Genomic DNA, 7,337 nt, shown 5'->3' with positions numbered 1-7,337 from the left:
CACAGTAGTCTGATAGCTAACAGCACAGGGTGACCAGTTAGTCCACAGTAGTCTGATAGCTAACAGCACAGGGTGACCAGTTAGTCCACAGTAGTGAGCAGTGACTGAAAGCTACGGCTGAGCGCTGTGGCTCATGCCTATAGTCCTGCTACCTCAGGACCCCAGCAGTTACGCAGGAAACCAGTTTGGGCGGTGTAGTATGTTCTAGCTGAGAATAGTTCCGAGACCTCTCTCAATAAGGCTGGGAATGTAGAACTGTCTTGTTTATGCAAGGCTCCAGGTTTGATCCTAAGTACTACAAGAGAAACAAAGCAAAACCAAAGCAAAGGAAAGCCAGTCAAACAAATGTCAATGTAAGTTCCTCGAAAGAAACCACACTTTGTATGGAATCTTCTACAAGGCTGGCTAACTGGTTAGAACTTCCGGGATGTGGTGAAGCAGGGATACAGCAGATCCAGGGTGTGATGGCTCTTACAACCCCTGGACTAACACTTTGTTACGAGCTGGGTGATGGCTCGTGGCTAAGAGCACTCACTGCTGTTACAGAGGACCCGGGTGTGGTTCCCAGCACTCACACGACTGTCACACATTGATAACCATCTGCAACTGCAGACCCAGGGGGCTGACTTTCTACTTTAGCTTGACACTACATGTATAGGCATACAAGCATACATGCAGGCAGAACTCTCCTCATACCCATACAATCAAATAAATCCAATAAAGAAAATTATCCATTGCCTTCTTTTGTGTTTACATTCTGTGACTTTCAGGTTTGAAACCCTTTGGAATGAGACCACTCAGTAGACTTAATTTCCACCAACTCAAATGCTAAGGATGTCACGGGATGGCATCTGAGAACTTTAGAAGTTTTCCTGCTTCATTGAAACCCACCTATCTGATTTTTCCACCAAGGAATTTAAAACACATCTTATGATTTTCTTTGCTCTGTTGCTATGAAAATGTCAAGCAATAGTTAACATATAAGAACATGGAATTTAAGGTAGCCCAAATTATATTATTCTTGGGTCATGATCACTCATATTTGGCTCCAGAGTTAGCCGTCTCTTGTTCCCATTGAGGTCAGAGTTGTGTTTCTTGTGTCAGGACAAACAGACAGATGCTGACAGCAACAGCTGAACGGTGTGTCTTCTCCATGCTGCTACTCTCATGGTGTAGCTGAGACAAACAGACAGTATAGTAGAAGCAGAAAAGCCAATGAAAAGGCAGGATTTTGTGTCATCTCTGACTGCAGTTTGTCTTATTGTGTTATTCAGGTAGTGTGTTGTGTTTGGTCTAACCTGCTTCTCCAGAAGTGTAACTACAGTAACACCTTGATACCTTATTTTTATTTTTAGCCCTAAGAAGTGTTCTTCAGCTGTGCTCTAGCAGCAGCACACAAGGGTACTTCTTAGGGTATGAGATCCAATGCAGTGGTTACAAGAGAAAACACTTTAAACTCTATTTTATACATATATATATATATATATATATATATTTTTTTTTTTTTTGCGCCACAGCAACGTTTATTGAGAACGGGGAGGGGATCAGTCCTTCTTGGCCGGGCGGCCAGCACGTTGCTCAGCTCCTCCCGCTTCCTCTTGGCGCGTGTGTGCGTGCCCACCCGCTTCTTGATGAACTTGAGCGAGCGCTTGTCCTTGGACACCTTGAGCAGCTCCACGGCGCGCCGCTCGTAGGGCGCGAAGCCGCACACCTCCCGGATCATGTCCCGCACGAACTTGGTGTGCTTTGTGAGGCGCCTGCCCCGCCGGCTGTGCCTCGGCTGGCTTACGTTCTTCGTCACCTTGTGGCCCTTGTTGAGGCTCACGGCCATGGGGTAGCGCAGGGCCATGGCTGCTCCTCTCCGATGGCGGCCGCGACCTTAGATATTTTTTTAAAAATGTGTTTTATGGTAGAAGAGACAGACATTATCCATAAAGTTAAGAATAAAAGAAAGGCCGGGCGATGGTGGCGCACGCCTTTAATCCCAGCACTCGGGAGGCAGAGGCAGGCGGATCTCTGTGAGTTCGAGACCAGCCTGGTCTACAGAGCTAGTTCCAAGACAGGCTCCAAAGCCACAGAGAAACCCTGTCTCAAAAAACAAAAAACAACAACAACAACAACAAAAAAGAATAAAAGAAAGGAGTATTAGTATAGGTTAATGTAAAACATAGAAACCGTGATGTATTAGTGTATGTTAATATGTATAGTGGTAAGAATTTTTTAAATTTATCTTATATTTTACTTTGAGTATATGCTTGGAATTGAACCCAGGGCCTTGTGCATACTTGGCAAGTGATCTACCCCTAAGCTGTGTATCTAGCCCTGGTCAGACTTTGGTAATGTCTGTCGATGATAGGCTGTAAAGCCAAAAAAAAAAAAAAAAAAAAAAAAAAACCAAAAAAACAAAAAACAAAAAACCAAACCAAACCAAACAAACAAAAAAAACCAAACAACAAATTATCAACTTAATAAATGGATTCAACAATCTGTTAATCAAACTTAGTTCATTATATGACATTTTTACCAAGCATGAAGGATATAGCAATGAACAAGACATCAATTTTGTCTTATTTCTCTAAGTCATAGTTTTAATATCCATAAAATCAGTTTATAATACTTAGCTTAATGGACTCTTATGTAAAATTTAGAGAATTATGTTAACTTCTGTCTTAGGGTTTCTATTGCCGTGAAGAGACTCCACGACCACCACAATTCTTACAAAGGAAAAGGTTTAATTGATGTGGCTCACTTACAGTTCAGAGGTTCAGTCCATCATCATGGCTGGGAGTGTGACAGCATGCAGGCACATGTGGTGCTGGAGAAGGAGCTGAGAGTTCCACATCTTGGTCCGCATGCAACAGGGAGTGAACTGTCTACCACATTGAGCAAAGGGGACCTCAGAGCCCATCCCCACAGTGACACACTTCCTTCAAGCAGGCCACTTGCACTCCGACAAAGCCACATCTCCTAATGGGGCACTCCCTTTGAGCTTATGGGGGCCAATTACATTTAAACTACCCCAGCTTCCAGTTACTGTAACAAATACCTGAGCTTAATCAAAACATGGAAGTTAGTTTACTCAGAATTTTGGAGGTTCTAATCTGTATTCTTTTGGCTCATTGCTTTCATGTCTTGGGCTTTAATAAATGTTGGGGTCTGAAACTAAAATTTAGAAGAAAGCACAGGGGAAGAGTCCTGTGACATTGGTCTAGAGGACACACACACACACACACACACACACACACACACACACACACACTGTGTATTTCTGTATAGATAGATATATTCATTTGTTTCTGTTTCCTGTTATCCCCAAAGTATAGGTAACAATAACAAAAGTAGACCAGACCAGTCGGATTATTTGCAACGAAAAGCTCATACCAGGAAGGGCACTGTGAAGGGGGAAGAAGGATATGCAAACTTCCCATATATAGCAGTTTCTAAAGGACTCAAAAATTTTCAGCAAGAAAACAAGTTAATGAAAAAACAAACATTGACAGACAATGTTTAATTCTAAATCTAATTATAGAAAGGACATAATGACCAGTAAGTATGTAACAAGTGATCGACACCACTGATTATCAGGGACTAATTAGCTATTAACTCCCCAAGGAGATGTTACCTGTTGGAATGGCTGTTACCAGAAAGATAAAAGATACCATTTGGAGAAGGTAAGGAAAAAGAGCCTTCAGATACTGTTGGTGGGAATTGCCATTGCCATACCCAGCTGTCCCAGTTCTGGTGAACTATCCCAACAATGTGAGGTAAGTGCCCGCTCTTCCCCGGTCATTGCAGAACCAGTCTCAGTAGGAAACATATAGAAGTTTGCTAAGTGTCCAGCAGTTATGACCATATAGAGAAAGTGTAGCACACAAACATAGTGGAATATTCCTCAAATTGAATTTGAAGGCCCTCCTTTCCTGGAGGACGCTGTGTTAAGGGAATAGTCCAAAGAGGAGGGGTTTCATGCTCTCGCGTTTATCTGGAGTCTTAGAAGTTAACTCCAGAGAAATAGAGATGATGTGGGGTTGCCCTCTGTATGCTGGGAATATGTTCTATTACCATTGGTTAATAATGAAGGTGCTTTGGCCTATGACAGGACAGAATATAGCTAGGCAGGAAATCCAAGCAGAGAGAAGGAGAAAGAAAGCAGAGTTGAGGGAAATGCCAACAGCCACTAGGAAAGCAAGATGTGAGGTAACAAGCTTGAGCATTGTGGTAAATGTAGAATAATAGAAACGGGTTAAGTTGAAGAGCTAGTTAATAATAAGCCTGAGCTCCTAGGCCAAACAGCTTATAATTAATATTAAGCCTCAGAGTGGTTATTTGGGAACTGGCAGGCAGGAGAGAAACCCCGGTGACACAGCGTAGGCGTTTTGGTTGCACGGGGCTGGAATGGATGTTTGGGTGATGATGAAAGGGCAGGCATTTCATAGAGGTGAGCAGAGAGCTCAGTGTGCCCTAAAAGAAGGTCTCTGTGGCGGTAAAAAAGTGTGGATTTGAGAATCGCTGAGCAGGTAGATGCCTCTAGCAGGGAGAAGTCTCTGTGCACAGAAGATGCATAGACAAGAGACACGATGGACTGGCTGTCAGTACAAATAGTTTCCTGGAATTTCTGGTTTGTGATGAGAATTTAAACTTTATGCTGTTTATCCAGTAAAATCTTAGAAATTAATACACATGTTCTTCATATAAAGAGTCTCCAGAAGGACATGTACTTGGAAATTAAAATTTAGGTAAAAATTTGAGTCTTGCTAAATATATTGTTCAAACTCTTAATTACACTTATTGTTGTGTAAAGAGAGATGGAAAGGAAACTCACACTCTGCCAGCAGTTCGACCACACTGCAGTGTTGAGGGCTCCAGAAACCGCTTAGAAAGATCAGTGAACATATTGTGCACTCCAAAATTTAAGATGTGCTTTTGTATTTCAAAAATATGTCAATTTCAAGATTTTTTTTACTGTTTAATGAAAATATGAAACTCCAGCTATCATATTTGTATTGTTTTGTGTGGTACTGATATATCTCTGTCTATATCTGTAAGTTGTTTATATCAAGTAGGAGCTGCCAGCAACTTGACTAATATTTTTTGCAAACAAACAATAAAACCTGAAAATCAAAGACCAATGCAAACACAGCTCAGATGATGACCTGTATCTTTAAGTTCTGAGTGCTCGGGGCATTGGTCTGACTAAGTTAGGTTTGCTCTAAAATGTAGCAAAGTGAGGGAGCTGTTCCAGGACCGGCCCTGTGTTTTCGCTATCTGCTTTAGTCTACTTGCTGCTGCTTGCTCTTTGCTGCTTTGTGACCAAGAATATGAAATTGTCTGTCTGTCTATTGGTTAGATCAATTTTTCATCTTTTAAGCTAACAATCTGATACTGTCATTACAAAGAGCTTCTATACACTTTATATATTTTTTGATCTAAATAGATAAAAATACTAGGAATTCCAAATGGCAATGAATTTTAAAATTAAGAATCATGTATGTAATGAATCAGCTTAGAAAATCATATATATAAAAGAACTACTGCTCCCATTTCTTAGCGATGGCTATTTCAACATTTAGTCATCTCTCTGGCATATAGCACATTTGCTACGTCTTGAACCTGATTCTTAGATTTTATAATGACTAAATTTATATCTCTTAGATTTTATAATGACTAAATTTATATCTCTTATAACTATGACTGGTGGAACCAACACATATGCCAACAAATTACCATTCCTGACCTGTTGAAAGACATTTCCCTGAGAAACCCCACACATGCAACATACTGCACACACATGCACACAGAAAATTGTCACTTTTCACACTAGTAACAGCAAAACAAAAGGCACTTCTTTCTTTCCTCCTCTTTTTTTTTTTTTTTTTTTTTTTTTATCGAGGAAGGGTTTCTCTGTAGATCAGGCTGGCCTCGAACTCACAGAGATCTACCTGCCTCTGACTTACGAGTCTGGATTAAAGGTGTGCGCCACTGCTGCCCAGCCACATCTTCTGATTATATCTTTAATAAATATTAGCTTTTTTTTCTTTTTGTTTACTTTTGAGCCAGTCTCATTTTTTAGGCCTGGCAAGTGCTAATTCCACCAGGTAAGAATAAGATCACTACCAGAATTTTGAGCCAAATTGGAAGCAAACTTTAATTAAATACTTTCCAGTATGTTGGATGCTGGCCAGGTCCATTCTGGAGTTCTGAGAAAATGGTAATGAGTCACATTGGCCGAGACTTATAAAGGCAAACCCGTAAGGCTGTGTGTTTCTCACCAGGTCCAACAAGGAGCAAGCATATATCCTGACACAATTCCTGCCCGTGTACCTTCCATCCACATGTGATCAAGCATTTCCTGTGTAGTTTGGGTCAAATACGTTTGTTTAGAGGAGTAGAACATGTGTGTTGTCGTGTATGAGCAGCAGCCACGGCCTCTAGACAAGGGACCTACAGGTTAGAGGCATTTTTGTTTTATGGATCTCTTAGGCACAGCAATTAAAACTTAAAACCACTTTGGGCCTCACACAGGCCTGGGACTCACTTTGTAGACAAAGCTGGCCTCAAGCTCACAGAAGTCTACTAGCCTCTGCCACCCTGGTGCTGGTACCGACATACATAGTTCAATATTCAATTCTTAGTGACAGCAAACACAAGTTAGTGCTACCTGAGTGACTTCCTGTGATTGCTAATAGTGATTGTCAGCTTAATATGCCCTCTAATTAATGAAGAGACAAGCCTAGATTAGGTTAATTAAGTTGGGAAGACCCACCCTAAATGTGGCTGGTACCATTCCATTGGCCAGAGTCCCAGACTGAGTATAAAGGGGAAATCAAACTGAGACCCGGCGTCCATTGTTCTGTGCTCCTGACTGTGAGTGTGACAAGAGCAGCTGTCGCACACTGGGATGGACTGCATCCATATGCTCTGAGCCAAAACAAGCCTCCCCTTGCCTAAGTTGCTGTCGTCAGGTTTTCTTTTTGTTTCCTGGCAATGAGAAAAGAAACTTTTATAACTGCTCAAGGTATTCAGATGAGCACAACTTGTTTTCTGCCCATGTCTTTAATAGCTATAAATCACAGCCTGTGTAGCTATATTGCAATATCAAAAGTTTTTTTTGCACACTCCAGATTCTATAACTTATGTATGGGCAAGAAACATAAATTGTTAGCATGTTTTCTAAAGTTACTTATTTTTATTGCCTTGGTTTTTGAGACAGTGTCTTTGATGTCATCTACTCTGACCTCCAAGTCTATGATCTTCCTCTCCTGCTCTTCCACACTATATCACCAAGCTAAGCCCTAGTGATTGGTTTCTTCCCTCCCTCCCTCCCTCCCTCCCTCCCT

General features: G+C 41.4%; 1 protein-coding gene across 29 annotated transcripts in view; it reads left to right on the top strand.

The window, feature by feature from the left end:
* Positions 1-7,337, top strand: part of Rims2 (regulating synaptic membrane exocytosis 2) — a 392,861-nt gene that overhangs the window by 44,636 nt on the left and 340,888 nt on the right. Inside the window, exon 1 of one of the 29 annotated variants that reach the window (XM_026789459.1) lies at positions 6,426-6,447. The exons of the other annotated variants lie outside the window; for them this stretch is intronic. The gene's annotated coding sequence lies outside the window, so the exon portion shown is untranslated. Of the gene's footprint in view, positions 1-6,425; positions 6,448-7,337 lie in introns of those variants that run through there. 29 annotated transcript variants of the gene reach the window in all.

Source organism: Microtus ochrogaster, unplaced genomic scaffold, assembly GCF_000317375.1.
Source record: "Microtus ochrogaster isolate Prairie Vole_2 unplaced genomic scaffold, MicOch1.0 UNK19, whole genome shotgun sequence".
Classification (NCBI taxonomy): domain Eukaryota; kingdom Metazoa; phylum Chordata; class Mammalia; order Rodentia; family Cricetidae; genus Microtus; species Microtus ochrogaster.
The sequence above is the reverse complement of the archived record's forward strand: the minus strand, read 5'-3'. Positions and strand labels throughout refer to the sequence as shown.